The sequence below is a fragment of the Monodelphis domestica genome, chromosome 4 (genome assembly GCF_027887165.1).
Source record: "Monodelphis domestica isolate mMonDom1 chromosome 4, mMonDom1.pri, whole genome shotgun sequence".
NCBI classification, from domain to species: domain Eukaryota; kingdom Metazoa; phylum Chordata; class Mammalia; order Didelphimorphia; family Didelphidae; genus Monodelphis; species Monodelphis domestica.
Window position 1 is genome coordinate 437,544,481 of NC_077230.1, and position 11,075 is coordinate 437,555,555.

The window sequence follows — 11,075 nt, forward strand, 5'->3', positions numbered from 1 at the left end:
CTTTGTGTTTAGATTCTTGGAATGCAAATGGCCCTCCCGGCCCTTCCCCCATTCCAGTCTCTAGGTCTGCCCTTGCCAACTAGCTGTGACCTTGGCCTTCTCTTGGCTTCTGTGGCAGTTTCTTCATCTGTGAAATGGGATGTTTGGGCAGCTCTCGCTAGTTCTAGACATGCTAGCTGTGAGTAATACGGGCACATGGATTGGTCAGTGGCCAAAGAGGAGAAAACCTCTGAGAGGAGTCGAAGGGGCCCCTCATGGGGAGGCCCCCCAACCGGACATTCCCAAAGGGGGCACTTATTGCTCAGTCCTTCCATTCAACTCTGCCACCCCACGTGGGCTTTTCTTGGCAGATGTCAGTGATTCACCATTTCCTTTTCCAGCTCATTTTACACACTGGGGGAAATGGAGGCAAACAGGAGTAAGTGACTTGTCCAGGGTCACACCATTCCTGAATGTGGCTGAAGTTGGATTTGAACTCCTGGCTTCCTGACTCCAGGGCCCAGGGCTCTGCTCACTGCAAGGCCTAGATCTTGGGCTGGAAATGCTGGGAGGGAGGGAGGGAGGGAGGCAGGTGGGGTGGTCTTGGGTGATAAGGAAGGCACAATACAATCTCATCTGATCTTCACAACCATCCTTTGAGGTGGAGCAGTTATTATACCCATTTTACAGTAGAGGAAACTGAGGCTAAGTGGTGTGCCCAGAGTCACCCTGCAGGGGCCCCATAGCTGCTGGAGGGCCCACCCCTTCCCTCCAGGCATCCAGCAGAGCTTCCCTGGGGGCTGCGGAGCTGCCTCTGCCAGGCTGAATCTGAAGCAGCAGCATCTGCTGGCAGGATTGCCCAGTGTCTGTCTGGGTGCTTGGGGGGTCCTTAGGGGGCTCACAAGCTTCTGTTCAGGTCACAAGACCATGGGCACATTGGGAAAGGGCACACCCTAGTCCCTGCTTGGAGGGTCCCCGGGTCAGCCTCAGTTTCCCAGTCTGTGTAATGGGGTTTAAGGAGAATCACCAGGGGAGAAATGCAAGCTCCTAACAGTGTTAGCTGAGGGGCAGGCAGTGGTGGGGGAAGGGCACTTGAGCCAGCCAGAATGGGGTGGGGGCGTGGGCGTGGGCATGGCCTAGCCCCCCACCGATGAGGCCCTTCTCTGCACCACCCCTAATCCGATGGGGGTGCTAGTGCATGGACTTAGGAGCTAAGGGGGGCTATTGGGAGAAATGTCGCTAGTTGGGGGACTCTATAGGGCTCAGTCATTTCCTCCTGGAGACTCAGTTTCCCCTCTAGAAAAAGCAAAGGGCGGTAAAGAGGCAAGGAGTGCTATAGTCTAGGATGGGCGGGAGCCTGAGGTCATTAGGAGGTGGGACTTCCTAGGAAAGGAGGGAGGGGGCTAGATGGCCAGTGGGATTATATAAAGGAGATTGCAGGGTGCCGCCCCGAGCCTTTGCAGATGTCCTGGGTCCCACTGGAGTGTTGTAAGTTCTCCTTGTCTCCCACTGCCTCCCTGCCCCACTTCCCCCTGGAATAGCGTCCCTGACCCTAAATTCCTACCTTGACCTACCTGTCCTTGACAATGGGCACTAGAGGGATGGAACCAGGGAAAGCTGTTTGTCCCGAGGGTGCTGCTTTTCTCCTGGCCGTCCCAGCAACCCCAAGGCCGGAGCTCCCTTGGGAAGAACTGGGGGGGGGGGGTGGAAGAGGACACATGGAGAGCTTGGGCTCCCTCAATGATCCCCAGGTTTGCCTCCATTCTCACCATTTTTGCCTTGTTCTCTTCCAAATCTAGTTAGGATTTGCCCTGGATGCCTCCGCCTTCCTTGCACTGGCCTTTTCCCAAACTCCTCCAGCTCCCGTGGTGAGTGACTGCTGCTCCTACTGCTTCCTCCCCTCTACTTGGTTTCTTCACTGACTTTCCCATTCCTCTTCCCCCCTTTCAAACGGGTCCTTGTGGCATCTGAGCTCCACTGGCTTCCCTACTGGCCAGGTGCCTCAGTTTCCCCTACACTGTTCCCTTTCCGTTTGGGTTAGGTCCCCTCCAGAGAATGGGCTAGGGAGGGTGGGTGACTGCTAAATCAGATCTCTGGCCTCCACCAAAAGTGGGTTTTCCTTGTTGCCGACACACACCTATCTGAATTCTCTACTAAACGTCCAGGCCATCTTGGACCAGTCAGTGCAACCCCCACTTGCATCCTGGTTTGGGGGCCCGACCAGTGCCAACGCTACTGGAAAGCCAGTGGAGCCCAGGTGTGCCCTTTTTCTTTGGCTCAGGTTCTAGGAGAGAAGTCGCCTATCCGGACGAGCAGATGGGGTCCAACCCAACCTCATCCAAACTGGGCACACTGTCCCATATAGCCAGGATATGCGTCCTCTTTGGATATTGTTGGGTGAGACGGGAATCATGGCACAACTGGATCAGCTACGCCAAGTGTGGCACAACTGGATCACCTACGCCAAGTGTGGATGGCCAGAGGAGCAGGACCTGCTGGGTCATGCTGAGAGAGAAGGAAGAGCAGCATGTTGTGGCCTGGGTGTAGTAGTATCTCCCCAGGGATAGGCGCCCTGGCCTTGGCAACATCTGGGACAGCTTCCCTGTCCACCCTGGCAGAGCTCGAAGCCGAGTCCTAATCCACAAGCACCCTTTAATGGATCTTTTGAACCCTACTTAGCTCTAAAAGCTCCTTTGAGTTGAGCCAGCAGTTGTTGCCATGGTAATAATTGGAGGTGCCAACCTGTGCCCTTCCACTCAACTGCCTTATTCATACCACACTCTCATTCTTATCTGTGTCTAGAATGGGGTGTCCTGGTGTGAATGATTCTGTTGAGAATTCCTCGGCCAACCCACAAGGGGAAGGATGGCTTCCAGGTCCAGGACTTCACCGCTGACCTTCAGCCTGTGACATCCCAACTGGGCACACTGTTGTGATCATGGAGCAGATGGTGTGCTCGTTTGGATGTGGCAGTTTGCGAGGGATGGGCATCCCATGATCCTCCAGTCCTGAGATGGTAAAAGGGAGAGTGCTGGGTTGTGGTAGGGGGTCATTGGGAGATGCGATGGTTGGTGCTAGGGCTCCAACCCACTGCTGGAAGCCTGGATTTCATCCTGCGTGCCAAGTAAGTCCCATTTCCTTGCCTATGATGGAAAGGTCTTCAGGGTGGGGGTGGGTGGAGGTACGAAGGAAAAGCAGAGTTTGGGGAGCAGTCTCGAGCCCTGCTATTTATGTCAGGGATGCTCGGATTCCTCAAGGCCTGGCCAGCCCATTCCTGAACAGTGGGGGGGGGGGGACCCTGAGGGAGAGGCTCAGCCTTTCCCTGGTCACTGCCTGGAAAGCCATCTCGTCCTTCGAGGCCTTGGGAACCTGGTCCAACCCAATCACATCCAAACTGGACGCACTCTCTGGTACAAAGCACGAAGGCAGGCGTCTTGTTTGGGTGTGATTGTGTGGGACACCTGGCGTCCGTCCTTGCTTGGGCACCTGGCTGGGCCCCCCTCCAAGTAGAAGGGAGAGGGGGCTTCGCATCTGCCCAAGCTAAGCAAACTTGGTGGCCTGGCAGGCAGTGCACTGGAAATTGTCCTGAATATTCTCTTGTCCCTCAGCAGGGGGCATCAATGAGCTGCGCCCGGCCGGCCAAGAAGTCAAATTTGTTCCATCCTTACTAAGGGCACTTTTTCTGCCAACTGAGGAAAAAGTGCTGCTAGTGGGGAAGTAACAGTTTGAGCTCCTCTTCTGCCTGGTGGGGGAGGGGTGAGGTTAGCTGGGCACCTGCCACATGCATCCCTTCTCTTGCCCAGGGAAGCTTCCCCTTAGCTTCTGGAAGATAAATTTTGCCTGTGGATATCTTTATCTTTCAGAAGGTTTGGGAAGCTCCTCTGGCCCCTGCTGCCAGACAGGACAGCTTTAGCTCCACCACAGGGGACTTCTGCCAGGCCCTGGGCCATCCTCACTGAGGGCACTTTTTGGATGTTGGCACAAAAAAGGGCTTCTGGTGAGGGTGGCCCAGACGGCGACAGCTCTGCACCCTGCCCTCCCGCTCCAGTTAGGCTGGATGGAGAAACCCACTTAAGGACTTAAAAGCATCTGACAGACCTTCCCATTTCTATTCAATAAAAAATGTTCACTGCGCTTGTGCTTGTCAGTAGCCTTTCCTTACGGCCTGTGGGTGCCCCCCCTTCCCATCTCCCCCAGCTCCATCTTGGATTAGCCTTTACTGAGGGGGACGGTCTGGCAGTCCATCTCTAAAAGCCCCCTCTAAGCTTTCCTCCACCACCGAAAAGGGGCGGAGGCTTTGCGGCAGCCCTGGTTCCGGGATGGGGGTGGGGTGGGGCTTTGATCCAATGGGCATGCGCGCGCCCCGCCGCACTACATTTCCCAAAAACCTTGCGTGCATCGCCATTTTCCTGTCTACAACCTGGTACGTTGTGCCGAGGTTGGAAGCTGCTGGCTGTCCTGGTAGGATACCAGCAACTTCCTTCCCCCGCCGCCCTCGTTTGTGCTGTCCTATGCCTTCTGGTGGCGCTATTGCGCTTGTAGAGGCCTGGGGGGTGGGAAGTGGGTAAGCGGCTCCGCCCCGGTTCCCGCCCAATTTGCCCAAGTAATGGATCATCCACTCCTGCATCTCTTGGGGACCTTTGGCCCATGGGGAGGGGGCGGAGCCTGAGACCGGAGAAAGGCAAATGCGCGCCCTTGGTTAGACCGGGAGTGTGGCGGAACCACGGCGCGCTGCACCGGAAGAGGCGGGGCTGCCTTTTCCCGTAGTCCCGATCCAGTCTGCGACTTCCGCTCGGCCCCCTCCCTACTTAGTGGGGCCCAGACTGGCGTTCCCTGCCCTTTTCTAGGGTCTAACTAGGTTTCCGGCTTGGGGGGGAGGGGAGGGGAGGCCCCTTCTGCCTCCCCCCCTAAAAAGCCCGAAGGGCTTCCTAACTTTTCCATGGCCGGTTTTCCCTGCGTCTTTCTGGGGAGTCCAGAGCAGCCCAGGCCGAGGAAAGTGACTTGGCCAGGGTCACCCAGCTAGGAAGCCTGGACCCAGGACCTGAGCCACCAGCGGCTCTGCTTTTCAGTCTAAAGCCCAGATGAAGTTGGCCAATGCCGGTGTGGGTGCTGCACCCCTGGGAAGATGGTAGCCCTCAGGGGTGCACGAGGGAGACACCCCTCAAGAACAGCTCCTCGGCCTGTGTTGGGGTCCAGGCTTGGCCTTACTGTCTCCTGGAAGGGCCCGGGCTCCACCCGCCTACCTGTGGTGCTTGGGCAAGCCCTTCCGGGCCCTGGCACAGTGCTGGGCACCCACGCCGGGCTCTGCCCCTCCCTGGCCTCCCGCTGCCTGCCAGGGTCGGCCGGCATGGGAAGACAGCCAGAATTCCCAGCGACCTTTGGAGAGGGCAGGGAGGACTTGAACCAAGGAGGAGCTGGAGCTCCCCCCGGAGCCCAGGAAAGGATGCTCTGAGGGCCCAGGGGCTCCCTGGCCCTCTCCTCTGGGCCTGGCTGGGACGTGGGAGGGAGGGAAGGAAGCTCCAGGGCCCTCTGGGTGGCTCAGTGGATGGAGAGCCAGGCCTAGAGGCGGGAAGTCCTGGGTTCGAGTTTCCCTTCCCACTCTTCTGCCTGGGAACCAGGACACAGTATTGATTCTAGGACAGAAGCTTCCAGGCAGGGCCAGAGTTGCCTTTTCCTGGGCCTTTTTAACCCTTTATGTTTGCTCTCGCCATTGATTCTAAGAGGAGCCACTTGGGGTCAGGTGACTTGCTCAGGGTCACAGAGCTAGGAAGTATGTTGAGGTGAGATTTGAACCCAGGCCCTTGTGACTGTGCCCTGTACCACCTCCCTGCCCCCACCAAGTAGGACCTCTATCTGCTCCGTCTGGCATGATCGTTGGTCCCAGCTTCCTGCAGGTCCCCCAGATACCAGTGTCCACTCCAAACTTGAGCCCGTCCATCAGCCCTTCTTGAGTCCTTGGGGTGGGCCCGGCCCCGCCTGCTCCGGAGACCCGAAGCGCCTTCCTCACCGCCTCTCCCCACTTTCCAGGAAGATCAGATGGGAACCCGTCACACAGCGGGCAAAGCGACGGAGGTGGGAAACCTGCTTCTGCTCTAGCTCTGACGTCCGCAGGCCCAGAGCGTCCGGGAAAGCCCGGCAGGACCCATTTCTGAAGACTAAAGCCAGGCGCCGCCCGAAATTGGCTGAGGCCCCGAGGACGGTCTGGGGAGGGCGAGGGCAGGTGCTGGGCACTCTGGGCCGAGGCTGGAGGCGTCCCTCCATCCTTCTGTCCCTCCCTCCTCTCTTCAGGGCAGGGCAGGCAGGACCAGCTCCAGGGCCAGTTCTTTCCCCAGACGGCACTCTGGGCATGACTGCGGCTGAGGCCACGCTGGAACCCAGGACCGACGTCCCCAGGCCGGGCTGCCCCCTCCATGGTGCTTTTAAGACCTGCAAAACACTCCCTGCATAGCATCTCGCAGCCACCCCGTTTTATGGATGAAGATGCCCAGTCTGAGCCTGGTCCTGGGCCCGGCTAGCAGAGGTGCCGGGCAGGATTGGAATCCGGCTCCTGGCCACCCACAGGTTCAGGGAAGAGATCTGCCCGGCCGGCCCAGCCTGGCACAGTTTCCCCTTCTACCCCTCCTGGGCCATCAGCGGCAGGAAGCATCTGGCGGGTCCTTCTGTCCCCCTCCCGGCCGGGACAGAGAGCCCAATGCTAGATGTGGCTGGGAATGGGGTTAGGACCTGTGGGAGATCCATTGAACCCAAGGCCTCAATCTCTGAGCCGTCGCTGCCACCTCCTCCAGGAAGCCTTCCCCGAGCTTCCACCCTCCAGCTTCAAGTTCTCCAGCATCTCCTGGGGCACCCAGGAGAGCAGCAGAGCAGCTCCTCGTCCTCCAGCGCCCTGCAGGGCACCTGAGGCTGCAAGCAGGTTTCTTCCTCCCTCCCTTCAAGGAGGGCAGCTTCCAGTTTTCTGGTTTCGTGGAGGGCAGCCCTGCCCTTCCGGGACCCTCAGTGGCTCCTTCCGGCCCAGCTTCATCTGGGCTAGGGCAGCGGAGGCTGGGGCCAGGGAAGGGCCTGGAGCCAGGCTGGGGCCAGAGACGGGCCTGGAGCCAGGCTGGGGCCAGAGACGGGCCTGGAGCCAGGCTGGGGCCAGGGACGGGGCTGGGGCCAAGGGCAGCCTGGCCTTTGGCAGCATCCCGGGATCCCCTGTGGCCAAAGGAGGTGCCACCCTCTGCACTGGCTCCTGGCTGGCCGAGCCACAAAGACATGGTGGCTGCTTCTTTGTGTCAAGCGTCCTCACTGCCACCCTCCCTGCATTCAACAGAGCCTAACATTCCCACTGAAAGGCAGCCCTGCATAAGGGTCGGAGGCAGAAGAGTGGCCAGTGAGGCAGCGTTTGAGGCTGGACTTGAACCCAGGACCTCCCAGCTCTGGGCCTGCTCTCCATCTTCTCCCTACAGTTTGTTATAGGAACGAGCCTGTTGACGACTTCCTCTTGTGACCACCGGGTGTTGGTGTGGGCAGAGCGTGGCACTGGGAGTCCGGAAGCTACCATGCAAATCCTGCCGTGTCGCCCTGAACGAGTCACTTCACCTCTCTGTCCCAGTTTCCTCATCTGTAAAATGGGGACGGTTGGGCTTGATGGGCTCCAAAGACCCTTCCAACCCCTAATCCGTCATCCAATTAGCCTGGCTTTGCCGGTGGGGGACCAAACAGGACGGACCCTCCTAACAATCGCCTCCAATACTCCGAGACAGCTGTGAATCTTAAAACTACTCAGACTGTACTTTAGAAGATATGGCCTAGCTATTTCCTTATTGTAACAATGAAGATACTTGATCTAACAAGAATCAGGAGTGTTTGGGGAACTTTTAAAATTACTCCACCCTAATTAGACATATTTTAGGGGAAGATAAAGTTGTAAACTCCTGATTGAACAATGAAGGTACTTAACTCATACCTTATAGTGAAGCTGTTAAGCTAAGTCTGTTTTTAGATCTAATACAAAAGGATGCTAAGTACCTGTAAAGGTTAAATTAATCACAAAAGGTCAAGCAATTTACAAAAGGCAGGCTTAACAAAGAGGTGTGAAGTACTCGGAAGATATAATCTAACCAGAGAAGGTGAGAACCACAGAAGATGAGAACTAAGAATGGGAAGATCTGGGGAAAAGCGTCTCCTGTGATTGATAGGTGTGAAAATTTAGGGGAGGTGACATGAGAGAAAATTCTCTTTAAAAGAAGGCTAAAAGTCAGTTCAAGAGATTATTCTGAACTCAGTTCAGGAGATTGAGGTTAGTGGAGGACTGGAACCCAGCTTGGAGATGGTCTCCTGGTGAGTGATAAGACTGACTCCCTTTCCCTTAGGCTCAGGGAGGCCACTTTGGCCAAGGCCTTTAACTACTTCCTGGCTTAGCCTGAGCCAGAGCAGTTTAAATTAATTCTCTCTCTCTCTCTCTCTCTCTCTCTCTCTCTCTCTCTCTCTCTCTCTCTCTCTCTCTCTCTCTCTCTCTCTCTCTCTCTCTCTCTCCTTAATTCCTTCTCTCTATATTAATTAAAATCTCCATAATTCCCAGCTGACTTGGGCATTTTATTATTTGGGAATTTTTCTTGGCAACCAATCATTTAGATTTAAGTCAAAACACTAAAATTATCCTTACACAGCTCTGGGGTTCCCTCTGCTCCTGAGGCTTCTCTCCTCCAGGCCCTTTGCCGGATGGACCTCAGACTGCGGCAGGTGCGGCATGATCACCTCCTTGTTCCTGGGGGGACCTCACAGTGTGGCTGATGGGGGCAACACGTGGTTCATGCATCTCAAACTTGTGGTCCACTAGAACCCCCAGATCTCCTTCTGACCTGAAGTTCTGTGATCTCCCAGCTCTGAAGTGCCTCCCCTCATCATTGGTGACCCAAACCCAAGAACTGGCCTCCAGACTCATTAAGTGGCTGCTTATTGTTTGGTCCAGTGTTCGAGGCCATTAATATCCGCTCAGATTAGAGGCTACTGGGGACACCACAGAGCACAGAGCACTGCCTCTGGAGTGGGGAAGTGAAGTCTGAAGTCCGGCGCTGTAAAGGGGCTTCCCAGATGGGCCCATGAGGCTGAGAGGGGCCACCACATGACCGACAGCTCTGGACCAGCTCTCAGAAAGACTGGAGTGTGTGACCCTGGGCCAGTCATTTACCTGCTGCCGGCCTCAGTTTCCCCAACTGTCATATGAGAGTAATAAGAGCTGGTCCCTCCTCGGGACGGAACGGGGCATACAGCCGAGGCTCATTCCCCAGGTCGGTGTCATCTGCGAATCCGTGCCAAGTAGCTTTGATTATAATGCCGGGCAGTCCCCAAGGCACTCCCCTGGCCCAAGCTCATCTGACCATCCTCCAACCTGGCCCACATCTCTCCAGGCCGTCCCATTGTCAGATGGTCTCTTCTCACCTTCTGTCCTAGAGTCAGCCCCGAGACCGAAGAGCAGCCAGGAAGGACCCAGCTCTGGGCCTGAGCTGTACCTGGATGTTCTCTTCTCTGGCAGCCGTCCCCGTGCCACATCCCAGGCCCTCGGTGGGCGGCAGGGGCAGGAAGGCCTCTGTGGTGGGCGCCCCTCGTCATCTCCAGCTCCTGGCCAGGCTCCTTCCTGCTCGAGCATCGGGGCTAGTGGCAGGCAGCAGAGATCATCGTTGTGCCACCCTTCCGGCCCCAGGCTTTGGGTCGGAGAAGAATTGCCTCTGGAGCTCGTCTGTGGGTGGCGGCGGCTCTGAGGGTCCTGGAGCAGCCCCTGCGGGCGCTTCCTCTGCAGAGGCTCCTCCTTCCCGTTCTCTCTCTTCCATGTTCCTTGGACAGCTGCAGATTCTTCTAATTCTTCATTTCCCACTCAAGGCTTCTTTCCTTTTTTAAAGGAGGGCTTCCCCTCCCAAGGACCCAGGGTGTCCCCCAATTCTCTTCTCCAGGAGGGAGGCCGGGAGGCTCTGAGACCACCGATGGCTCGTCCTTGTTCTCCACTGGCCTGAGAATGGAAATCCTCAGCCGTGGCCTTTGGAGAGTGGGTAGGGCCGTGGGGGGCTTCTGGGAGGCCCTGTGGGAGAGGCTGAGGCCAGGCCCGTCCCAAAGGGGCGTGCGCAGCCTCAGGAACAGCCCTTAAGAAGTATTCATTCGGCCTCAGACGCTTCCCCCACTTTGCCTTGGAACCAACACACAGTTCCGATGCCCAGATGGAGGGCAAGCATGGAAGAAGGAATATTCAATAAGCCCCACTGGGGCCCAAGAAGGCCACAGCCCCTGCCCTGGAGCAGCTGGCGGGGAGTTTGGCAGGAAGGGAAGGAGGGAAGGTGGCACCCAAAGGCATAATGAGAGCCACAGGGAGGAAGCCGGCTTGGCCAGATCAATCGTAAAGGTAATGGGCGGCTTGGTGGTGCCAGGTCTGGATTCCTGAAGACCTGAGTTCAAACCCAGCTCAGACGCTTGGCTGTGCCTTACCCCCTTTGCCTCAGTTACTCATCTGTCAAACGACCTGGAGAAGCAATGACAAACCTCTCATGAAGAGTTGGACACCACCGAAGCACCTGAAGGGAAAGGCCGGACAAGGGCCAGAGTCCTGGGGAGGGAGGGTGAGGGTGGCCACACCAGGCCTCCTGACACAAACAGCTCCCTAACTTCCTCTTTTTCTGAGGAGCGGGTCACTCAGTTGTCAATAGGGCAGAGCCTGGGCACTGTGGGAGGAGCCACTGGCGGGGAATCAGGGTAGCACCTTGGAGGCTCCTCTTATTTCATCTCCAGACTCCTGGCCTCTGGGCTCCATCCCTGTCCTCTCCCAGCCTGGCCTCCTCTCTGAGCTCGGCTCTCCTTGTCCCTCTTCTCTCCCTCCGGCTCTCTGTCTGTCCCTCTTCTCTCCCTCCAGCTCCCTGTCTGTCCCTCTTCTCTCCCTCCAGCTCCCTGTCTGTCCCTCTTCTCTCCCTCCAGCTCCCTGTCTGTCCCTCTTCTCTCCCTCCAGCTCCCTGTCTGTCCCTCTTCTCTCCCTCTGGCTCTCCTTGTCCCTCTTCTCTCCCTCCAGCTCCCTGTCTGTCCCTCTTCTCTCCCTCTGGCTCTCCTTGTCCCTCTTCTCTCCCTCCAGCTCCCTGTCT

At 57.2% G+C, this 11,075-nt stretch overlaps 7 non-coding genes across 7 annotated transcripts; all 7 read left to right on the forward strand.

Annotated features, from left to right (window-relative positions):
* Positions 1-2,313: 2,313 nt before the first annotated feature.
* On the forward strand, positions 2,314-2,372 carry MIR7305 (microRNA mir-7305). Its single transcript, NR_127514.1, has one exon. It is a non-coding gene; the product is annotated as a microRNA mir-7305 (primary transcript).
* Positions 2,373-2,748: 376 nt separating this feature from the next.
* On the forward strand, positions 2,749-2,803 carry MIR7304 (microRNA mir-7304). Its single transcript, NR_127513.1, has one exon. It is a non-coding gene; the product is annotated as a microRNA mir-7304 (primary transcript).
* A 114-nt stretch (positions 2,804-2,917) lies between these two features.
* MIR1541 (microRNA mir-1541) lies at positions 2,918-2,985 on the forward strand. The gene has a single exon (NR_034954.1). It is a non-coding gene; the product is annotated as a microRNA mir-1541 (primary transcript).
* A 379-nt stretch (positions 2,986-3,364) lies between these two features.
* On the forward strand, positions 3,365-3,427 carry MIR7303 (microRNA mir-7303). The gene has a single exon (NR_127512.1). It is a non-coding gene; the product is annotated as a microRNA mir-7303 (primary transcript).
* Positions 3,428-3,639: 212 nt separating this feature from the next.
* Positions 3,640-3,698, forward strand: MIR1643B (microRNA mir-1643b). Its single transcript, NR_127511.1, has one exon. It is a non-coding gene; the product is annotated as a microRNA mir-1643b (primary transcript).
* Positions 3,699-3,791: 93 nt separating this feature from the next.
* MIR7302 (microRNA mir-7302) lies at positions 3,792-3,853 on the forward strand. The gene has a single exon (NR_127510.1). It is a non-coding gene; the product is annotated as a microRNA mir-7302 (primary transcript).
* Positions 3,854-3,927: 74 nt separating this feature from the next.
* On the forward strand, positions 3,928-3,986 carry MIR1643A (microRNA mir-1643a). Its single transcript, NR_127509.1, has one exon. It is a non-coding gene; the product is annotated as a microRNA mir-1643a (primary transcript).
* The last annotated feature ends 7,089 nt before the right edge of the window (positions 3,987-11,075 follow it).